The 21,186-nt window shown below is 45.9% G+C and overlaps 1 pseudogene; it reads right to left on the reverse strand.

The window, feature by feature from the left end:
• Positions 1 to 11,690: 11,690 nt before the first annotated feature.
• On the reverse strand, positions 11,691 to 14,696 carry LOC119278532 (annotated as a pseudogene).
• Positions 14,697 to 21,186: the final 6,490 nt, after the last annotated feature.

The following is a 21,186-nucleotide window of genomic DNA, read 5'->3' on the forward strand; positions in this document are numbered from 1 at the left end:
TTTCTCTCTCTTTTTTTTGAAGTCAACGGTCTGAGCCGACCCGATCTGGATCGAGCAGAAAGGGGACCGAAGCAGGGGACTCAGGCGGCTCGATCTAGATCGAGCAGAGGCTGGATCGAAGCAGAGGAAACGAGCGAGGACCTGGGCCGATGGACTGCGACCAGAGCCTCGGCCGGAGCCTCGACCCAGCAGTCGAGGGCAGCGCCACGCCGGCAGACGAGGATGATGGCAGTCGGGCGGACGGAGACGGAGCTGCGGCGGGCGAACGGAGACGGGGCGGCGGCGGCCGGACGGAGACTTCAGACGGGGCGGCGGCGGCCGGACGTAGATGGAGCGGCGGCAGCCCGGGCGGAGAAGGCCCCGAGAGGAGACAGGAGCAGGCAGCCCCGAGAGGAGACTCCGCGAGCGCGAGCACGGCCAACGACGAGCCAAAATCAAGCGATGGCAACCGGAACGGAGCCGGGGGAATGGAGCAAGCACGGAGTTGCATCGTGCGGGGGAGAGGCTAACCTAACATCTGATACCATGTTGGATAATGAGCAAGTAGCTTTACTGAGGGCCAAAGGCTGAAACATATACATGTGTGATAAAGTGAGAAAAGCCCCTTATACAACGGGGATCTACAGAACGGGGCTATACACATCTAACAGAACCAAGACAGAGGGTCAAGGAGGTGGAATTTGCCTTGCCTTCTGCAACGAGATGAAACTCGCACGCTGTCGACTCATGCCTGAATTCTGTTATCACTTCCATCAATTAAAGATCCATCAAGATTCTGCTGCGCCTCCTGCATTTTGATCACAATGAACTTACTTTTTCCATTTATCCCTAGCTTTGTAAGGAGAAGTATGTAATTACAGTGTACTGCTGGTTGGTTAATTTGCCTGCTTTGATTATCTATTGCGCTTCTTTTCTCCTAGCAGCTTTCAGACTCGTTTTACTCCAGGCTTGATAAAAAGGTTATTCACTTAATAAAATCTTCTTAAATTTTGCCTTTAATTTTTTTTTAAAACAAGAATTTTTCCTTTAATTGTAGCCGCTGTATTTTTTGTTTCTTCATCCCCTTGTCATGGTACAAGTTTGACCAAACAAATAGGAAAGACAGTGGGTGTTAGTGACAATGAATTGATGTCGGTGTCTGAAGTTAAGAATAGTTTGGTGAGCAAACTGCGTTTTCCTTGCCGTTGATCTTTCTTTGTTCCGCAATGAGATTAAGCTCTCATTCTGTCCACCACCCATGTTTGAAGTCTCTTCTTGCTTCTATCAATTCAACAACAATCAAGTTTGTAGGGCGCCCCTTGCATTTTGCCCTGATGAACCATTAGTTATCATGTGCTGATGATGTCTGGTTTGCCTGCTCTCCAGCATTGTTCATTACACTCCTTTATTTGTAACAGCTTTTTTTTTCAAAGAAAAGGGGCTCACACCCCCGGTTCCATTCCATTGGAAGAAACCAGAACCCGCCAGTATCCAAGTTACATCACAGTGAAGATGGTGGGAGAGCGTCTACTATCATCTCCACCAAAAGTAGAAGGAAACTAAAATCGTTATTCAGCTTATATCCCCATTTGGAGCAGAGTGCCACACCCTTACAAGACCAATCACATGCCCAAGAAGACCACCTGGATGGAGTCTGCCTCCTCAGGGTGTTTCATCTGGTAGGCCAGCGACGTACGTCCTCCATGCATTGTGCTCCCAGTCGCCTCCCTCCACGACAGATGTCCCAGCTAGCTCTTGCAGTTGTTTAGTCCGGTTCCAGGGCAAATGGTGCCTTCAGACTCGCCCACAGCCAATCCTGAAAGGTTCTTACCGTGCCCAATTGCAGTTCTGGAAATGGTTTTGTCCAATCCCTCAGATACCTGGACACCATCCCCATCACCTGCTTAATTGACAGCCAAGAGATCCTATTAAAGACAATAGCATTTCTAAAGTTCCACAGTCCCCACAGGACAGCAGAGGTGACTACATTAAGGAGCATACGTTTTTTCTTGCACAACCACAATTTTTCAAGCGACTCAAAGTCCACAATTCGAACATGAAACAAATTTTCAATGTCGCTCCAAAACTTTCTGGCAACTATACATTCAAAAAAGAGGTGATAGACCGATTCAATCTCTTTGCAATGCACACATTCCAAAGGTTTAGCCATTCCTCTTTTTCTCAAATTATCGCAAGTCAAAATTTTGTTCTGAGAAAAAAGCCACAAGAAACCTTGTACTTTCGGAGGGATTCTAACACTCCAAACAGCAGGAAGAAAGATAGGCTACACCCCCCTGAAATTGACAATAGCATACAAGGATTTAGAGGAATAAATCCCCTTAGACTCATATTGCCAGATCAGGGAATCCTCCTCCCCACTGAAAGAAGTCAATCTCACAATATTAACCAAGTCCAGCCACTGGACCATTAATTCCTCCGAAAAGTTTCTTCTAAATGTACACTTAAGTTCGTTACCATCCCACAGTTCAACCACTGTTCTGTTCTTTTCCTGGACTATATAGTACAAGTCCCAAAACTGCGTAGCTAAAGGGGCATTCCCGTGCCAGATATCCTCCCAAAACCTCACTTTATTCCCATTTCCTACCTGCCATTTATACCCCAACTTCACAGTCTGCAAAGCCCACATAAAGCTTTTCCAGAACTGGGAGGGATGGGTGTCTTGATAGCAAAGGATATTGGGGTTCCTAGTATTGTATTTACTATCCACTACCTTCCTCCACAACGAGCCTTCCCCCGCTAAATACCTTTTAACCCACGACCCTATTAAACACACATTCATATCTTGGAGGTTTAGAACCCCCAAGCCCCCATATTCTTTCCTCATACATATGGAGGGCCAATTGGCCAAATGGATCTTATGAGCTCCTTCGCTATCACTCCAAAGACACTTAGCCATATGTGAGTTAATCAAATTAATGGCCCATCTAGGGAATTTGAAAAAAGACAATAGGTACAGGGGAATACTGTCCAAACAAGATCTGATCAGTGTAATCTTGCCCAGAAAAGACAACAGTTTTCCCCTCCACCCAGCTATCCTAGCAAGAATTTTGTCAATCAAAGCTGGTAGGTCTTCCCTACTCAACTTATCAAAGTGCAAAGGAATTCCCAAATATTTAATTGGGAAGCATCCAGTAACACATTAGAAGATATCCAAAAACACCTCCAAATCCCCACTTTCCATATTTATGGGGATCAGAGCACTGTTATGATAATTAATTATCATTCCAGAGATTTGCTCAGAGCAAGTTAAGACCCATTTGAGATTAAGGGCTACTCTACTGACATTCTCCAGGAAAAGAAGTGTATCATCTGCGTACTGCAGACACATCACACCTCATCTAACTAATTCCGGGCACAACCCTCTAACCAAGCCAGCCCGAGCACCTTTATCTATCATTCTAGCAAAAGAGTCTACCACCAGATTGAAAAGCAGGGGGGCAACAGGATCTCCCTGCCTCAAGCCTTTCCCAGTGAGGAAGAAGTCACTTTCCTCCCCATTGATTTTCACCCCAACCGACCCACCTAAAGTCACACTTCTAATCCAAGCTAACCACCTAGTACCAAAACCTCTAAGAGCCAACAGCTCGAGAAGGAAATCTAGGTTAACCTTATCGTAGGCCTTCTCATAGTCTATTTTGAACACCAAACCTTGTCTCCCTGAAGAATGTACTGCATGCACAATCTCATGTGCAGTCACCACACTCTCCAGTATGTATCTACCTCTCACAAAGGCAGACTGCACTCTGTAATCAGCCTACCAATAATGGAAGCTAATCTATTAGTCAAAACCTTAGTAAAAATTTTAAACACGCAATTAAGCAAACTAATTGGTCTGAATTTGTTCATAGTCCTAGCTTCATTCTCTTTTGGGATTAAAGTAATCATAGCAAAATTCAGTCTGAACAAATCCAGGCTCCCGTCAAACCAAAACTCAAACATCCTAATCAGGTCAGCTTTCACTATATCCCAAAACACCTGGAAGAACATAAAAGGAAGGCCATCTGGCCCAGGTGCCCCATCCGCAGAGGACCCAAAAACAGCCTCTCTAATCTCCTCTTCTGAGAACTCTTTCTCTAGATTAGCATTCTCCTCAGGGGAGATCTTCTCCTCATCACTAAAAAAATCCTGCCTCAGCCTAATGTTAGGTCTAGGTTCCCATCTAAATAGATTCTTATAGAAATCTACAGCTATTTCTTTCATCCCATTCTGGTCAGTTATAGGGCCTTCAGCCCTATCTAGCACATGTATAACATGCTTGTAACAGCTTTAGTATTTCAGTCTTGATGTTTATTCCTGACTCGTAAGCTGTATTGTCAGAGTTCAGATTGTAGTATATATGGTCTGAAGTTAATCTTCCATTGCCATGTTGGACCTGGTTTGGTCAAATAAATCTTGAGCTGGAACTCGAATTTTCTGCTGAATCACACCGTGTGCCCTTCGCTCTCATTTACTTGGTAGAATTAATGTGCCCTTTGCTGAATTACACCGTGTACTCCCTTCGTCGACTGTCAGTCTCTCCTTTACTTGCACTTTTACAGGGGAGCATGAAGTAATCATATGGTGCAATGTGGACGAAGACACATTTATTAGCAACTCGATCGATAGCTGCACATATTTGTTTCTTCCTGCTGTATTCCACCGCAATAGGTAGCCTGCTACGGCCGAGTTGCAGCCGAGATCAGAAGAGAACGTTGCCAACCGTGTAATTTTAGTATTTTACTGAAGGTGAAAATGTCAGAGTTCAGTTTGCACTATGGTCTGAAGTTTATCTTCCACTTGTCATGTTGGTTTGATCAAATAAATCGTGAACTGGAGCTTGAATTTGCCACTGAATCACACTGTGTGCCCTTGCTGTTACTTACTACTCTGTAGAATTATTGGCCCTAAACTGATGCAGTGATTTCTGGAGGTAAGAATTTGATTCGGTGTACTCCCTTCATCGACTTTCAGTCTCTACTCTACTTGCACTTATACAGGGTGATTGTTTTTTATTTGTGCCATGAAGTAAGTCATATGCTGTAACGCAGAGGGAAGACACGTTTATTAGCAACTCGATTGATAAGCTACACGTATTTGTTTCTTCCTGCTATATTATTTCCACTGCAATAGGTTAGTCTGCTTCGGCCTGGCTGCAGCCGATATCAGATGAGAACCTGGCCAACAGTGTAATTCAGGCAGAAATCTTAACTGAAGCTGAAAGCCCTGAGGCACGGCACAACATCGAAACTCACGCAGTCCTTCTGTCCAGTGTTTTTCCACGTCGTCATGCCCTGGGTTACTAATATCGGGCGCTGTCGAAACGCTGCAGGTTTAGTTATTATTTTCCAAAAAAGAAAGTACTCAACATTTACAGACAGGAATCATGTTATACATTGCAATCCATAAATTTGGTCCTTGGTTATCCATGTTTTGTTTCTCAAAAGAAAAAAGGTTATCCATGTTTTTGTGTACTGTACTGTACGTCTGTACCCGGGCCGGCTGACACATGGGACCAAATTTTGTGGGGTCAACAGGGCAGCGACTCTGTGTCTGTGGGGCACGTGGTCAGTCGGGTCCGTTAACGAGTCCCCTGCTCGCGATGACTATTCTACAGCGTTTGATTGTTTGGAGAGGGGCAGAGTCAGTCAGAGTCTCAGAGAGAGGTCGGACCGGTGTGCAACTTAAGTGCAAATCGTTGGTGATTCTTTCTAGACTAGGTAATTGCCCGTGCGTTGCAACGGAAAAAATAGGTATAGCTCAAACAACGTGTGCAAGCTTAACTCCAAGTTACCACACATGAAAATGCATGTTGTCTCGTCTCCATCTACACCCTCGTTCTATTTTTTCGCTCGCCATGAATGAAATCTCCATCATCAATCCTTCTCTCTGATTGTACTCCCACAAATATTGTCCCTAATACTATTGTTCCTAACTCACATATATGGCCAGAATGAATGTTATTGGTGATGCACATGGCCTCATCGTGTCGTTTTCTTAATCACCAAACCAGCCTGTTTCATTTATCAACAAACCAACCCTTATACTGGACACAATCATTCAAATACATAAAACACTGATAGACTAAGTAATAAACTTTTAATAAGAAAGCAATGGACAGTGGCATTGGATGACAAGTTGACAATAAGAAACTCGTGAAAATAAATAACCAACTCTCATTCATATGGTAGAGAAAATGTCCATCGCCACATGTTGCTTGTTAGGAGACATGCTAGATTCAACAATGGTCATTTTCTCTTCTTTACCATTACAATATCCCTCTTTTCCTTCATCCGCCATAATTTTTATGTCACAATTACATGCAACTCATACCAATATTCTGGCGTCGTGGTGGCGTCGATGGCAAAGAGGCCTAGTAAGGTCGATGCATCAGTTCTGCTCTGAGGATGGATCGACGGAAGATGAAGGTGATGGCCCTTGCAGCGTGCGGCGCTTACTGGAAGTGTGCCGGACCGGTGTGTGACCCAGTATAGGTAGTGGCTTGGATGGGTCATCCGGCTTTAGATGTTAGGCTTTGGTGTGACGTCTATTTGGTATTAGGCTCGGACATTCGGCACCCTTCATCAAGGGATAGGAGTAGCAATAGGCATTGCCAAGATGGTGGCTTTAGGCTTATTGATGTATTACCTTGTAACGTCTTTGAGAATAATTAATAATATGGCCGCATGCATCGTCCAGATGCAGAGGCCGGGGGTACATCCTCCTTTTCTAAAATAAAATAGAATAACATTCAATCAATATTCTGTGGACTATTGAGAAATTTGTGTGAACTGGATCCATATAACGATAGTTTGTTCTCTTTATGGTTGCATGATATCTGTATATTTTGTTTCTCGGTTCTGTTAATTTTCATCACATGCAAAATTTCCCGTCGATGAACAGAAATGAAAACATTTCCCGTTCAAATAGAAGAATAATCAAACTTCACGATAAAGTTCACTTGCAGCTGAATAGTAGGCCATTACCAACGTTGGTATATGCATGTAACCAGGTACGGTAATATAATCTAGCGAAATCAGCAGATGATATACAATCCAACAAAATAATTTACAATCAGGTTTTGTTAATGTGGAGTGAAGGTCAAGATCACAAAATCAATATGGCGCATGACGTTTATGGTATAGAAAAAACTACTACTAACTGAAGTGATTAGAAATATGCCATATATTGTGCAAGGAATATGAATAAACAGCGGGAAGTGCGATGTGCTATGGAATATTTGAATGACCCAACGGTACTACTCCATATATCTTGCTAGTCTTTGGTTAGGGAGAGCTCAGATAGTAGTATTGTTAAAAGTATGGGAATACAAATATACATATTCCTAGTCTTCCAAGGATATATGCAACAAAAATCCATCCTAACGCAGTCCTTCTGTCCAGTGTTTTTCCACGTCGTCATGCCCTGGGTTACTAATATTGGGCGCTGTCGAAACGCTGCAGGTTTAGTTATTATTTTCCAAAAAAGAAAGTACTCAACATTTACAGCCAGGAATCATGTTATACATTGCAATCCATAAATTTGGTCCTTGGTGAAATTTGAGGACAGAGAGAAAAAAGCCCCTCCCCCTCCCCTCGCGTCGCTCCCGCGAGCGACCGAGGGGATAACCCTAGCCGCCGGCGCGCGTCCCCCCTCCCCCCTCCCCCCCCCTCGCCGCCGCCTGTCCGCGCCGTCGGGCAAAGCCCGGGGGGTGCTGGCGGCGGCGGGGCCCCTTCTCTCCCCGCTCGTGGAGGCTGGCGCGGGCAGGCTCTCTCGGGCGGCGGCGCGGCGCGGATCCGGGGCGCGGCGGCGCGGGGCTGCGCTCGGCGGCGGTGGCCGATGCTGCAGGCCTGGCGCGGAGGACTGGACGCGGGTGGGTGGCGCGTTTGTGCCCGCGACGGCGGCGTTTCCTGCGCGACCGGATCTGGCTCAAGACGGCGCGGGCTGCGGGTGGCTCGGGCTGCTGGTGGCCATCTCTGTCGTGGACGCGGCAGGTAGTGGCGGCTTCGCGGCAGTTGGTGGTGGTGGTGCGGGCCGGAGATTGGAGACGACGGCCGCGTCGGCTCATTCAGATCTGACCTCACGGCGGCGCGGGCCGCGAAGGCTAGGGCTGCGGGCCGCGGCCCTGACCGTGGCCCCCTCGGCTGGTCGGGGTGGCGGCGCAGTGGCGGTGGCTGCGGGGGTGCGGGCCCGGCGGCTGCTGTGGTGGTGGCAGGTTGGTTGTGGCGGCGGCTAGTTTGTCCTGGCGTCGGCCCGTCTGTAGGCTGCCTGTATCGGCCCTCGACCCCTCTCCTCGGCGTCCGTTCGCGTCTCTCGCCGGAGGGCTGGCCTTCTCCCGGATGCGGTCCATCTTCCGTCTCGTACCCGATGCCGTAGGACCGAGCTAGTCTCGCGATTGGTAGCAGGACCGGCCCGTCTCGCGCCCGGCAGCAGGACTGCGCTTGTCTTGCGCCCGGCAGCAGGACCGGCCCGTCTCGCGCCCGACGGCTGGACTGCGCTCGTCTCGCGCCCGGTGTAGCAGGATGGCTCGATGGAGGCTTGTTGTGGCCGGCCTATTGGGTCTCGGCGTTGGGACCGGCCAGGGGTGTGAAAGGCGAATCCTTTCCGCCCGTCTCTGCGGTGGGGGTAGCAGTGGGGCTCGGGGGACTTGGTGTCAGGGTCTTGGATTTCGGGGCGGCGGCCCTGGTGGCGGTGGCGCGGTGCTCATGGGAAAAGCTCATGCCTCGGTGCTGCTCGGCTGCCACGGCCGTGTGGGCGGCGTGGTAGCCGGGGTGTGGCGATCGGTGGCGGTGAATGTTGGCTGGGGTGAAAACCTACTCTATCCTCACGGACTGGCGACGGCGAAGGTCGCTCCCTTCTTGAAGGCGTCGTTGCGGCTATCATTGCCCGTCGTGGTGCTCCAGGGGAAACTCTGATCCTCGGATCGGGCGGTGGCGACGCTCCGGTGCCGTATCCTTCCTGAAGGCACCGTCTTGGAGCCCACGGGTCGTCATATGCGGCTTCACTTCTTCGATTGTAGCCCCCGGCGGCTCTTGTAGTGCTAGGGAGTGTATTGCTGCGCTCAGCGCCTATGTATCCTGCCTTGGGTGTGTGTGTGCGTTTGTGGTGGGTGAGTGCGGTTGTACCAGACATTGTTGATCTTTGCTTTATATATAAAGCGGGGCGAAAGCCTTTTTCGGTAATTTGGTCCTTGGTTATCCATGTTTTGTTTCTCAAAAGAAAAAAGGTTATCCATGTTTTTGTGTACTGTACTGTACGTCTCTACCCGGGCCGGCTGACACATGGGACCAAATTTTGTGGGGTCAACAGGGCAGCGACTCTGTGTCTGTGGGGCACGTGGTCAGTCGGGTCCGTTAACGAGTCCCCTGCTCGCGATGACTATTCTACAGCGTTTGATTGTTTGGAGAGGGGCAGAGTCAGTCAGAGTCTCAGAGAGAGGTCGGACCGGTGTGCAACTTAAGTGCAAATCGTTGGTGATTCTTTCTAGATTTACATTGTTTGGTATAAGCAGCTTTTTCCGCTAGGGTTTGCTCATTTTTCCCCCTTAATAACTAGCTCATTATTAATTGTTATCTTCTCTCTGTGAATAAATAGTATACGTTGTTGACTTGCCTGCCAACTAATTGTTGCAAAATCTTCACAATCATAAGTCCTTGTGCATGGGATGAGAATCATGGTTGTTGTTGAGGAAATGAAGAATATCTTGTTATTTGGTTGATACCATCCATGTTCTTTTAGGTTGAACATTGCCATACTTCTTTCTCTCTACAACGATTATATTGGATCTAGCATCATGTCATGGACATCATAAGCTTTTTCTGCCTTGATATTTGATGTCTACAGTTTGAGTCATGCTTCTGTTTATGAGCCCAATGAAGTAACTTTGTGCTAGCTCAAATGGGCCAATTTCTTATTTACATGGTATACAAATCCTTCGGCTATCCATCTCCATATGAACTAGTCTCTCTTAATTTTGTAGTCTTGATATATGCTTACATATAACAAATGATGTGAAGGAAGATCATAGAACAACAGCATAACCTTTAGTCTTAAGCAAGTTGGGGTGGACTAGGGATAGACCACAATAGGAGCCAGACACACCAATGATATGGAAAGTAGAAAATAAATAGTAAAAGAAGCTCTTGGCTTTTAGATTATGTCAAAGTGATAATCCGGAGTCAAGATTCTTTTACTACTAGTTTTGATCTACCTTGTCATCTATAGGATTAGTTATTATCTAAATACTTTTTAGAAGATTAAGCAAGGTCACTTGGTATGTAAATGGATAGCCGAACGTTTTGTTTATCATGGAAAACAAGAGATTAGCCTATTTGAGCTCGGTGATCATAAATAGAAGTATGATTCAACCAATAGACATCAATTTGATGGAGGCATGGAAAAAATCTGTTCGTGTTCATGATATGATGATTGATCCCATATGTTTTTGCCAAGTAAAGAAAACCACTTACATAGCACTGAGTGAAAGTGATGTATATAAAGGCAAGATTTGAAGATTATCCTTCCGAAGGAACATTTCAGACCATCAGAAGCAGCAATGCCACAAATGAGGTAACTTGCAATATCTTATCTACTCTTGTTGATCTAGCCCCTGTTCGGAATCCCACCTGCTCCACCAAATACCAGGAGCTGTGGAGCAAGGATACAGCGGCTCCGCGTTTTTCTACCATGTCTCCACCCGCTCCGGGATTGGAGCTGTGGAGTCGGAGGTAATCCGAACAGGGCGCTAGTGCTGCTTATGTCGAGTACCTATGTTGGATCAAGAATAATGTCGTGTATGTTTCTCGCCATTTGAGACTGCTGAAAGTTGGAGAACGCTGCATTTGTCTTGGTGTTCCTATTTGTCTTCCCTCTGCAAGGTCATTGTATCCACTTACCTCTGGATTCTGCAAATTTTTGCAGCGGCTCTTGTGTTTTTCTCATTATGAACTTCCTTTTCCAATTATTTGTATTCTCAGGAAGAGTATGTAATATGATGTACTGCTGTCTGCTTAATTTGCCTCAGCCTTTTGAATCTTCTTCGATATCAAGTTCTCATTGTGATTGTACCCACTTATGCCTAAATTCTATTATCACTCCCGTGGATTCAAGAAACATGAAGTTTCAGCAATGCCTCCTGTATTATAACTTATGCCGATTCATGAACTTCCTTCTCCATTTATTTGTTTTGTAAAGCAGAATATGTGAACTTCCTTTTTCCATTTATTCATTTTATAAGGTAGAGTGTGGAATTACGATGCATTGTTGCCTTGTTTGTCAGCTTTGATTATCCATTGCGTCTATTTCTTCCTAGTAGTTTTGCGAGTTGTTTTACTCCAGACTCGTGGAATGAAAATATGGCCGTTTAGTTTATACAATCATTTGAAATTTCACCTTTTTATCTAGAGGTTGTTATTTGTTTTATTTGTCGCCTTTTATATGTCACGTTGGTTCAAACTTGACTGAACAAATGGGGGAGTGCTATTAGCCTTAACCGATGCAACGATTTCTGGAAGTAAATGATTTGGATTAGCAAACAATGTGGTGTGCAAACAATAGCCTGTGTAAGTTTACACCAATGTTTCCCTCACTATCGTGAAAAATTATTATTATTAACTTTGGGATCATCGTATAAGATTGAAAAAGAAAACAAGAAAGACGTTACCAGGCAACCACAAATGACAAAATTAGAAGAACAAACCTCAACACAAGGAGTCTGAAAAACAAGCAATAATCTTGCTCATTAATATAATATCATATTCGGGTAAAAAAAATACATAGCCTCCTCTTCTCCAGAATTATAATCCAGTGGCCAGCTGGATTTTTAATGCAGCAACTTCTTAAAAAGTAGAAATAATGCCGGCAAGACCCCATGTAGACTCATCATGCTTCAAGCTCAAGTGACCAGTTTCTCTGCTACAGGTACATAATGCCACATGTGTCGCCATGCATATTCTTGCCATCCAAAGATTACAATGAGGGGCCAAATTGTAAGCAACATTACCTTTGGCATCTCAGATCTTAGCATTACTGGCAATATTCCTACTCTACCACATACCACTATCATGAATTTAACAAGCTTCTCAACTAATGATGGCATATAGATGATTTCCAAGGAAGAAAACACCACCATGACCATAATAGCAGTTCCAGAAATAACTGGGGTGATCATGATGTATATAGCCAATACGAAGGCCGTCCCCAAAGATAAAACTCCATTGAAAGATAACCATATGGATATATTGTAGTGCACGTAGCGCATGGGTATTTCAACTGTAGGTGTTCCTGCAAACACAAGGCTTAGGACGGCTAACGACGAGCATATAAATGCCAATGCATTCGCCATCAAGAATCCTTGGAAAACTCTTTCGGTAGACAGAGTTGGTGTTCCTCCCTTAAGGTGGCCATCAGCTCTGTAACCCCCAGGTAAGGCAAAAGCAGCACCAAAAGCCATTGTCGTAATTAATACTAAGCCAAGGCCGAGAAACTGCGTTGAGTTTGATATTACCGCATCAATCTCAGCGTCAGATTGGGTACTAGGTCCTTTCGTCATGATATCCCGGCGACAAATACGAAGTGTAGCATCGGCAGATATTAGAGCTTGCTGTATCAAAATCCGTGAGTGCTGCAGATCAGGAAAAAAAAGCAATATCAAGTTATCAACTTTCTAATTATTATCTGCATCTAGGAAATAAAGTACTGAATGAAAGGAATAGTAAAGTAGCTTACCAGCAGGCAGTATAACCCGGTGGGAGTACTGTTAACTGAAATTTCTCGCGGGGTATGTTGCTTATTGTTTGGTAGATTCAAATCTACTTTTTTGTTTGCGAAGAGACAAGTGAAACTCCACCAATCGCCAACCTCCACAGCTAGATGTAATGCAGTGTTTCCCTCATTATCTTGCTTGTTCATAATTGACGAAAACAGGGGTGTCCGGCAGGCATACCGAACTATATCATATTTCTTCTTCATGACAGCCACATGGAGAAAAGTTCTCCCATGGGTGTCACGTAAGCTAGCACAACCTGGACACTTTGAAAGTAAGATGATGACAGATGAAAGTCTCCCTGCTAATGCAGCGACATGTATGGGGAATGACCCTTCTTTGTCCGGTTGATATGCTAAATATGCATCCGCTTCCAATATTTGCATGGTAAGGTCCGCTGGTGTTTCCATTACATTCAGAAAACTTGTAATACTTGTTCCATTTACCACTGGCACGGCATATTGGGGAAGCATACCACGTGTGCCAGTTTCTAATGATACCGCAAAGTGTAGAGGTGTATTTCCATGTTGGTCTCGCTTTTTAGTAAGCTCCTTGTTCCAGTTCAGCAGTGCTTCTGCCATACCTGCAATTTGGTCCTCTCTGTGTCAAACAACGCTATATGGAAAAATGCATCTGTAAAGGTACATTTGGAAATATTTGATCATTTAGTACAACTCTGTATATATTGTTATATGTAGATTGACAAAGAATAACTTCGATAAATAAAACTTTACCCTAGGCGTGAATAGTTCCTATCCACTCAAGAGGGGATCTGAAATTAATGCGTGTGCGAAAGAAAATTGCACACCCCTGAAAATATTTTTGAATTGTGGAAGGCCAAGAGATAGTATATAACATGAGAGATCATTTACTTTAGTGAAACGAAGTCATCACAAGTTTGTAGTAAAAATATGCTAGATATTTTCTCAGTAACAGAGAGGAAAAGAATGGTCTAACACATCTGATATGCTAAGTAAGTACAGTTATTTTACATTCAAATGTTAAGTTGAATTGTATATAGCAAATTAAATACAATCATTTTTATGATCACAGCAGAGTGTGGCATAGAACAAACATGGCTATACTTGATCATTTTGGTACGATGAAGGAGATGAGTAGAAATTAATGCACCAACTTGGAAAGTACTTGCTCTGTTCCAAAATATAGGTCGTTTTAGCAAGCTGTTTTAGAGCTTGCTAAAACGACTTATATTGTGAAACAAAGGGAGTAAGTAAGGTACCTCTGCTTCGAAGAACTGCAGCATGAAGAGCATTCTGTCCATCTGGCCCGGAGTATGACAACTTCTTGTCTCTCTCGTAGAGCTCCCGCACAATTTTTTCATGTCGCAGAGAGACGGCGAGGAACAACGGCGAGGTTCCATTCTCCGGAACACGAGCGAGGAACGGGTCCGCCGTCATCAGCTCATCCACGGTGAGCATGTGACCAGCGCGGATGGCCTCATGCAGGGCTGTCTCCCCGAGCTCGTTCTGCTTCCTCACCAGCTTCTCCACCCTTCCATCTTCACCAGCGACTTCTTCCCCTCTGGCCAGCTCAACGAGGAGAGCGGCCATCGCGGCGTGGCCGGCCCTGGCAGCGCAGTGCAAGGGCGTGCTGCCGCTGCTATTGCGTGCGCCCAAGAGGTGTGGCGCCTTGCCGTAGACTGTCCTGGCTTTATCCAGGTCCCCGTAGGCGGCTACGATGTGGAGTGCAGAGTCCCCGTCTGGGGTGACCCCTTTCAGGAGCAAGGACGGCGATGGTGAGCGCGCGGGCCGTGGCGGTCGATGTCGACGACGACCTCAGAAGGCTCGTCGACCGCTCCTCCGTCCAGAAGGTTCGTCAGTTCCGTGCAGCTGCCATGGCATGCCGCCTTCAGAAGCTCGGGATGCATGGTATGTGCGTTTGCCACGGCAGTCATGCTGCCGGTTTGCTCTCTGTGTGTGTGAGACCAAAGTGACGACTCTAGCTAGGTAAGGAATTGCCAAAAGGCAATGTAAACTATGCTTGACTTGACTTGGGTTGCAAGGCCTCAGAGCAGGTACAATAACATGCTTATAGCTTTACATGGTAATTTTATCTATGTGGAGGAAAGAAATATGAAAAAAAGGAGTGGACTCTAATGCAAGAGCTTAGCTATATGCGTAGTCCTAGGCAGATACAACCAATATGAGGAAAGAGATATAGAGAAGATGAAAAACTTACTATTGTTATAGTCAATCTTATAATTAACCTTGTTGTATGAGTGACTGTAAATGATGACTATAGATGACACGAAATATTATATAGTCAGCCCCTGGTTGTACTATTAACTATACTCTTGTTTGCATCCGCCAACACGCAATGAACGCCCAGCAAAAACGTAATGATCTTCATTTACTTTGTCATGGTATATATATCTTGGCACCCAAATTATCAGTCTGGCTCTGGTATGGTCCTTCTGATTAATTAAAATGGTATGTGATCCAGCAACAATGCATACATGTTTCTTCGCATGCAGTCTTCCTAGCAATGCATGCTCTTTTGAGGTTTTATTTTATACTAGTTTGTATGTATGTGATCCCTTTAACTCGAGCTGCAATTTTGCACACAGTTGCGTCGAGCAGGAATCTCTTCTTTGGTTGATCATAATGTGAACGGTCTTGACACTGGTAGCAGCTTTAAAACCCAACGCAGTGGTCCGACAGTGCCCAGTCTGACTCGTACTATCAAGGTGCAGGTACCGTGTCGTATTAAAGCTGGCTCAGTTATGTCCTGGTTCGGTTAGTGGCTAAATTGAAGTCTTGTACTGCTCGCTGCATTTATCTCTTCTTAACCGGACCCGGCTCCCCTGACTTGAACAGAAGCCAATAATTCAGCCCAAATGCAACGCGAGCGACGACCCATTTTATCCTCTCGCATTTGTTTGGGTTCACGCGAACAGAAACCATGACCCAACGAGGCGATGTAGACGGACGGGTGTCTTTTTTTTGTCACGATCCATTTCAGACCCAAATTAGTAAAGTCGTTTGGTATGGAAAACGCCAAAAAGTGTTTCTTGCCGAGGTCACATGGAAAGCGTTTTAAGCAAGAATCAATATCCTAGAATACCGACGAGTAAAATACATGATTGAGATTTCACACACATTATATAGTGTTTAAATTAATCATGTATTCCATGTATGTAAAACAACCAGATATGTCCAATACTCCAAACAGATTGTACGTAAATTGATCAAGGTATTTGTTGAGTATATGTGTTGTGTATATCTGTGTATTGGGTCCACCTCCTAGTTCCTTATATAGTTGAGGTCGTGGCCCACCTCTTGTACATCATATATTCGTGCCTTTGCACATGAGCAATACATCGCGCAATTCATACATAATACATGGTATCAGTTTCCGGGTTCTAAATCCTAGTCTTCCGCCGCCGCCGCCGCCGCTTGCGCGCCTCCCCGCGCCAGTCGCCGCTGTCCTTACCCTCTCCCCGCCGCCACCGCACCCTCCTCCCTACCCGCGCCGCCGCCAACTCCACTGCAGCCGCCACCGCTGCCTCACCGCGCCCACGCCGCCCGCGCTACCTGCCGCTGCCAACCACACCAACCCGCGATCGCCCGCACCACGCTACCCCGCCGCCCGAGTCACCCGTTCCCGCCGCCCAAGTCCCGCTGCCGCCGCCCGTCCAAAACCCTAACCCGCTACACCCGCGCGCCACCCCTAGCCGCCCTAGCCGTCATGTCGTCCGTCACCTCCACCGCGTCCACCAACTCCAATCTGTCCGCCGACGCCAACCCTCCCGACGTGAACGACATCCGCAACCTGAACATCTTCGAGTGTGTGCCGGTTCGTCTCTCCCAGACGGACTCATCCTACTACCCGTGGAAGACGTATTTCTCCCACGTGTTTCGGGAGTATCATCTTATCGACCATGTGGACGGCACCGTCGACTTCAACCTCGTCCCCGAGTTCCATGACTGGTTCACCATCGACACCACGATCATCCGCTGGTTCTTCCTCACCATCTCGCCGAACCTCTTCCAGACGGTCGTGCAGGACGGTGATGATGCCTGCGCCGTGTGGACTGATAACCCACAAGTATAGGGGATCACAATAGTTTTCGAGGGTAGAGTATTCAACCCATATTTATAGATTCGACACCAAGGGAGCCAAAGAATATTCTCAAGTAGTAGCAACTGAGTTGTCAATTCAACCACACCTGAAAGACTTAATATCCGCAGCAAAGTGTTTAGTAGCAAAGTGAAGGAAATATGCCCTAGAGGCAATAATAAAGTTATTATTTATTTCCTTATTTCATGATAAATGTTTATTATTCATGCTAGAATTGTATTAACCGGAAACATAATACATGTGTGAATACATAGACAAACATAGTGTCACTATTATGCCTCTACTTGACTAGCTCGTTGAATCAAAGATGGTTAAGTTTCCTACCATAGACATGAGTTGTCATTTGATTAACGGGATCACATCATTAAGAGAATGATGTGATTGACTTGACCCATTCCGTTAGCTTAGCACTTGATCGTTTAATATGTTGCTATTGCTTTCTTCATGACTTATACATGTTCCTACAGCTATGAGATTATGCAACTCCCGTTTACCGGAGGAACACTTTGTGTGCTACCAAACGTCACAATGTAACTGGGTGATTATAAAGGAGCTCTAGGTGTATCCAAAGGTACATGTTGAGTTGGCGTATTTCGAGATTAGGTTTTGTCACTCCGATTGTCAGAGAGGTATCTCTGGGCCCTCTCGGTAATGCACATCACTATAAGCCTTGCAAGAAATGTAGCTAATGAGTTAGTTACGGAATGATGCATTACATAACGAGTAAAGAGACTTGCCGGTAACGAGATTGAACTAGGTATTGAGATAGCGACAATCGAATCTCGGGCAAGTAACATACCAATGACAAAGGGAACAACGTATGTTGTTATTGTTGGAAATATGCCCTAGAGGCAATAATAAAGGATTATTATTATATTTCCTTATTCATGATGATTGTCTTTTATTCACGCTATAATTGTGTTATCCGGAAATCGTAATACATGTGTGAATACATAGACCACAACATGTCCCTAGTGAGCCTCTAGTTGACAAGCCCGTTTATCAACAGATAGTCATGGTTTCCTGACTACGGACATTGGATGTCATTGATAACGAGATCACATCATTAGGAGAATGATGTGATGGACAAGACCCAATCCTAAGCATAGCACAAGATCGTGTAGTTCGTTTGCTAGAGCTTTTCCAATGTCAAGTATCTTTTCCTTAGACCATGAGATCGTGTAACTCCCGGACACCGTAGGAGTGCTTTGGGTGTACCAAACGTCACAACGTAACTGGGTGACTATAAAGGTATACTACGGGTATCTCCGAAAGTGTCTGTTGGGTTGACACAGATCGAGACTGGGATTTGTCACTCCGTATGACGGAGAGGTATCTCTGGGCCCACTCGGTAATGCATCATCATAATGAGCTCTAAGTGACCAAGTGTCTGGTCACGGGATCATGCATTACGGTATGAGTAAAGTGACTTGCCAGTAACGAGATTGAACGAGGTATTGGGATATCGATGATCGAATCTCGGGCAAGTAACATACCGATTGACAAAGGGAATTGTATACGGGGTTGCTTGAATCCTCGACATCATGGTTCATCCGATGAGATCATCGAGGAGCATGTGGGAGCCAACATGGGTATCCAGATCCCGCTGTTGGTTATTGACCGGAGAGCCGTCTCGGTCATGTCTACCTGTCTCCCGAACCCATAGGGTCTACACACTTAAGGTTCGGGGACGCTAGGGTTGTAGAGATATTAGTATGCAGCAAACCGAAAGTTGTTCGGAGTCCCGGATGAGATCCCGGACGTCACGAGGAGTTCCGGAATGGTCCGGAGATAAAGAATTATATATGGGAAGTCGAGTTTCGGCCATCGGGAAAGTTTCGGGGGTCACCGGTATTGTACCGGGACCACCGGAAAGGGTCCCGGGGGTCCATCGGGTGGGGCCACCTATCCCGGAGGGCCCCATGGGCTGAAGTGGGAGGGGAACCAGCCCCTGGTGGGCTGGTGCACCCCCCCTTGGGCCCCCTGCGCCTAGGGTTGGGAACCCTAGGGGAGGGGGCGCCTCCACTTGCCTTGGGGGGCAAGGCACCCCCCTTGGCCGCCGCCCCCCCTAGGAGATCCCATCGCCTAGGGCCGGCACCCCCCTTGGGGACCCTATATATAGAGGGGTGGAGGGAGGGCAGCCGCAACCTTGCACTTGGCGCCTCCCTTCCCCCTTGCTACACCTCTCCCTCCCGCAGACGCTTGGCGAAGCCCTGCCGGGATCCCTGCTGCATCCACCACCACGCCATCGTGCTGCTGGATCTTCATCAACCTCTCCTTCCCCCTTGCTAGATCAAGAAGGAGGAGATGTCATGCTGACCGTATGTGTGTTGAACGCGGAGGTGCCGTCCGTTCGGCGCTAGGATCTCCGGTGATTTGGTTCACGACGAGTACGACTCTCTCAACCCCGTTCTCTTGAACGCTTCCGCTCGATCTACAAGGGTATGTAGATGCACTCCTCTCTCTCGTTGCTAGATGAACTCATAGATTGATCTTGGTGAAACCATAGGAATTTTTTTGTTTTCTGCAACGTTCTCCAACAGTGGCATCATGAGCTAGGTGTATGCCTAGTTCTCTTTGCACGAGTAGAACACAAATCTGTTGTGGGCGTAGATGTTGTCAACTTTCTTGCCACTACTAGTCTTATTTTGCTTCAGCTATATTGTGGGATGAAGCGGTCCGGACCGACCTTACACGTACGCTTACGTGAGACAGGTTCCACCGACTGACATGCACTAGTTGCATAAGGTGGCTAGCGGGTGCCTGTCTCTCCCACTTTAGTTGGAGCGGATTCGATGAAAAGGGTCCTTATGAAGGGTAAATAGAAGTTGACAAATTACGTTGTGTCTTTTTCGTAGGTAAGAAAACATTCTTGCTAGAACCCTATTGCAGCCACGTAAAAGATGCAACAACAATTAGAGGACGTCTAACTTGTTTTTGCAGCAATTGCTTTGTGATGTGCTATGGCCAAAAGTTGTGATGAATGATGAATGATATATTATGATGTATGAGATCATGTTCTTGTAACAGGAATCACGACTTGCATGTCGATGAGTATGACAACCAGCAGGAGCCATAGGAGTTGTCTTAATTATTGTATGACCTGCGTGTCAATGATTTAACGCCATGTAATTACTTTACTTTATTGCTAAACCGTTAGCCATAGTAGTAGAAGTAATAGTTGGTGAGCAACTTCATGGAGACACGATGATGGAGATCATGATGATGGAGATCATGATGATAGAGATCATGGTGTCATGCCGGTGACGAAGATGATCATGGAGCCCCGAAGATGGAGATCAAAGGAGCTATATGATATTGGCCATATAGTGTCACTACTATTTGATTGCATGTGATGTTTATCATGTTTTTGCATCTTGTTTACTTAGAACGACGGTAGTAAATAAGATGATCCCTCATAATAATTTCAAGAAAGTGTTCCCCCTAACTGTGCATCGTTGCGACAGTTCGTTGTTTCGAAGTACCACGTGATGATCGGGTGTGATAGATTCTAACGTTCACATACAACGGGTGTAAGATAGATTTACACATGCAAAACACTTAGGTTAACTTGACAAGCCTAGCATGTACAGACATGGCCTCGAAACACAAGAGACCGAAAGGTCAAACACGAGTCGTATGAAAGATATGATCAACATGGAGATGTTCACCGATGATGACTAGTCCGTCTCACGTGATGATCGGACACGACCTAGTCGACTCGGATCATGTAACACTTAGATGACTAGAGGGATGTCTAATATGAGTGGGAGTTCATTAAATAATTTTATTAGATGAACTTAATTATCATGAACTTAGTTTAAAATCTTTGCAAAATGTCTTGTAGATCAAATGGCCAACGCTCATGTCAACATGAACTTCAACGCGTTCCTAGAGAAAACCAAGCTGAAAGATGATGGCAGCAACTATACGGACTGGGTCCGGAACCTGAGGATCATCCTCATAGCTGCCAAGAAAGCATATGTCCTAGAATGACCGCTAGGTGAAGTACCCATCCCAGAGAACCAAGACTTTATGAACGCTTGGCAGTCACGTGCTGATGATTACTCCCTCGTTCAGTGCGGCATGCTTTACAGCTTAGAACCGGGGCTCCAAAAGCATTTTGAGCAACACAGAGCATATGAGATGTTCGAGGAGCTGAAAATGGTTTTCCAAGCTCATGCCCGGGTCGAGAGATATGAAGTCTCCGACAAGTTCTATAATTGTAAGATGGAGGAAAATAGTTCTGTCAGTGAGCACATACTCAAAATGTCTGGGTTGCACAACCGCCTGTCCCAGCTGGACATTAACCTCCCGGACGAGGCGGTCATTGATAGAATTCTTCA

The sequence above is a fragment of the Triticum dicoccoides genome, chromosome 3B (assembly GCF_002162155.2).
Source record: "Triticum dicoccoides isolate Atlit2015 ecotype Zavitan chromosome 3B, WEW_v2.0, whole genome shotgun sequence".
Classification (NCBI taxonomy): domain Eukaryota; kingdom Viridiplantae; phylum Streptophyta; class Magnoliopsida; order Poales; family Poaceae; genus Triticum; species Triticum dicoccoides.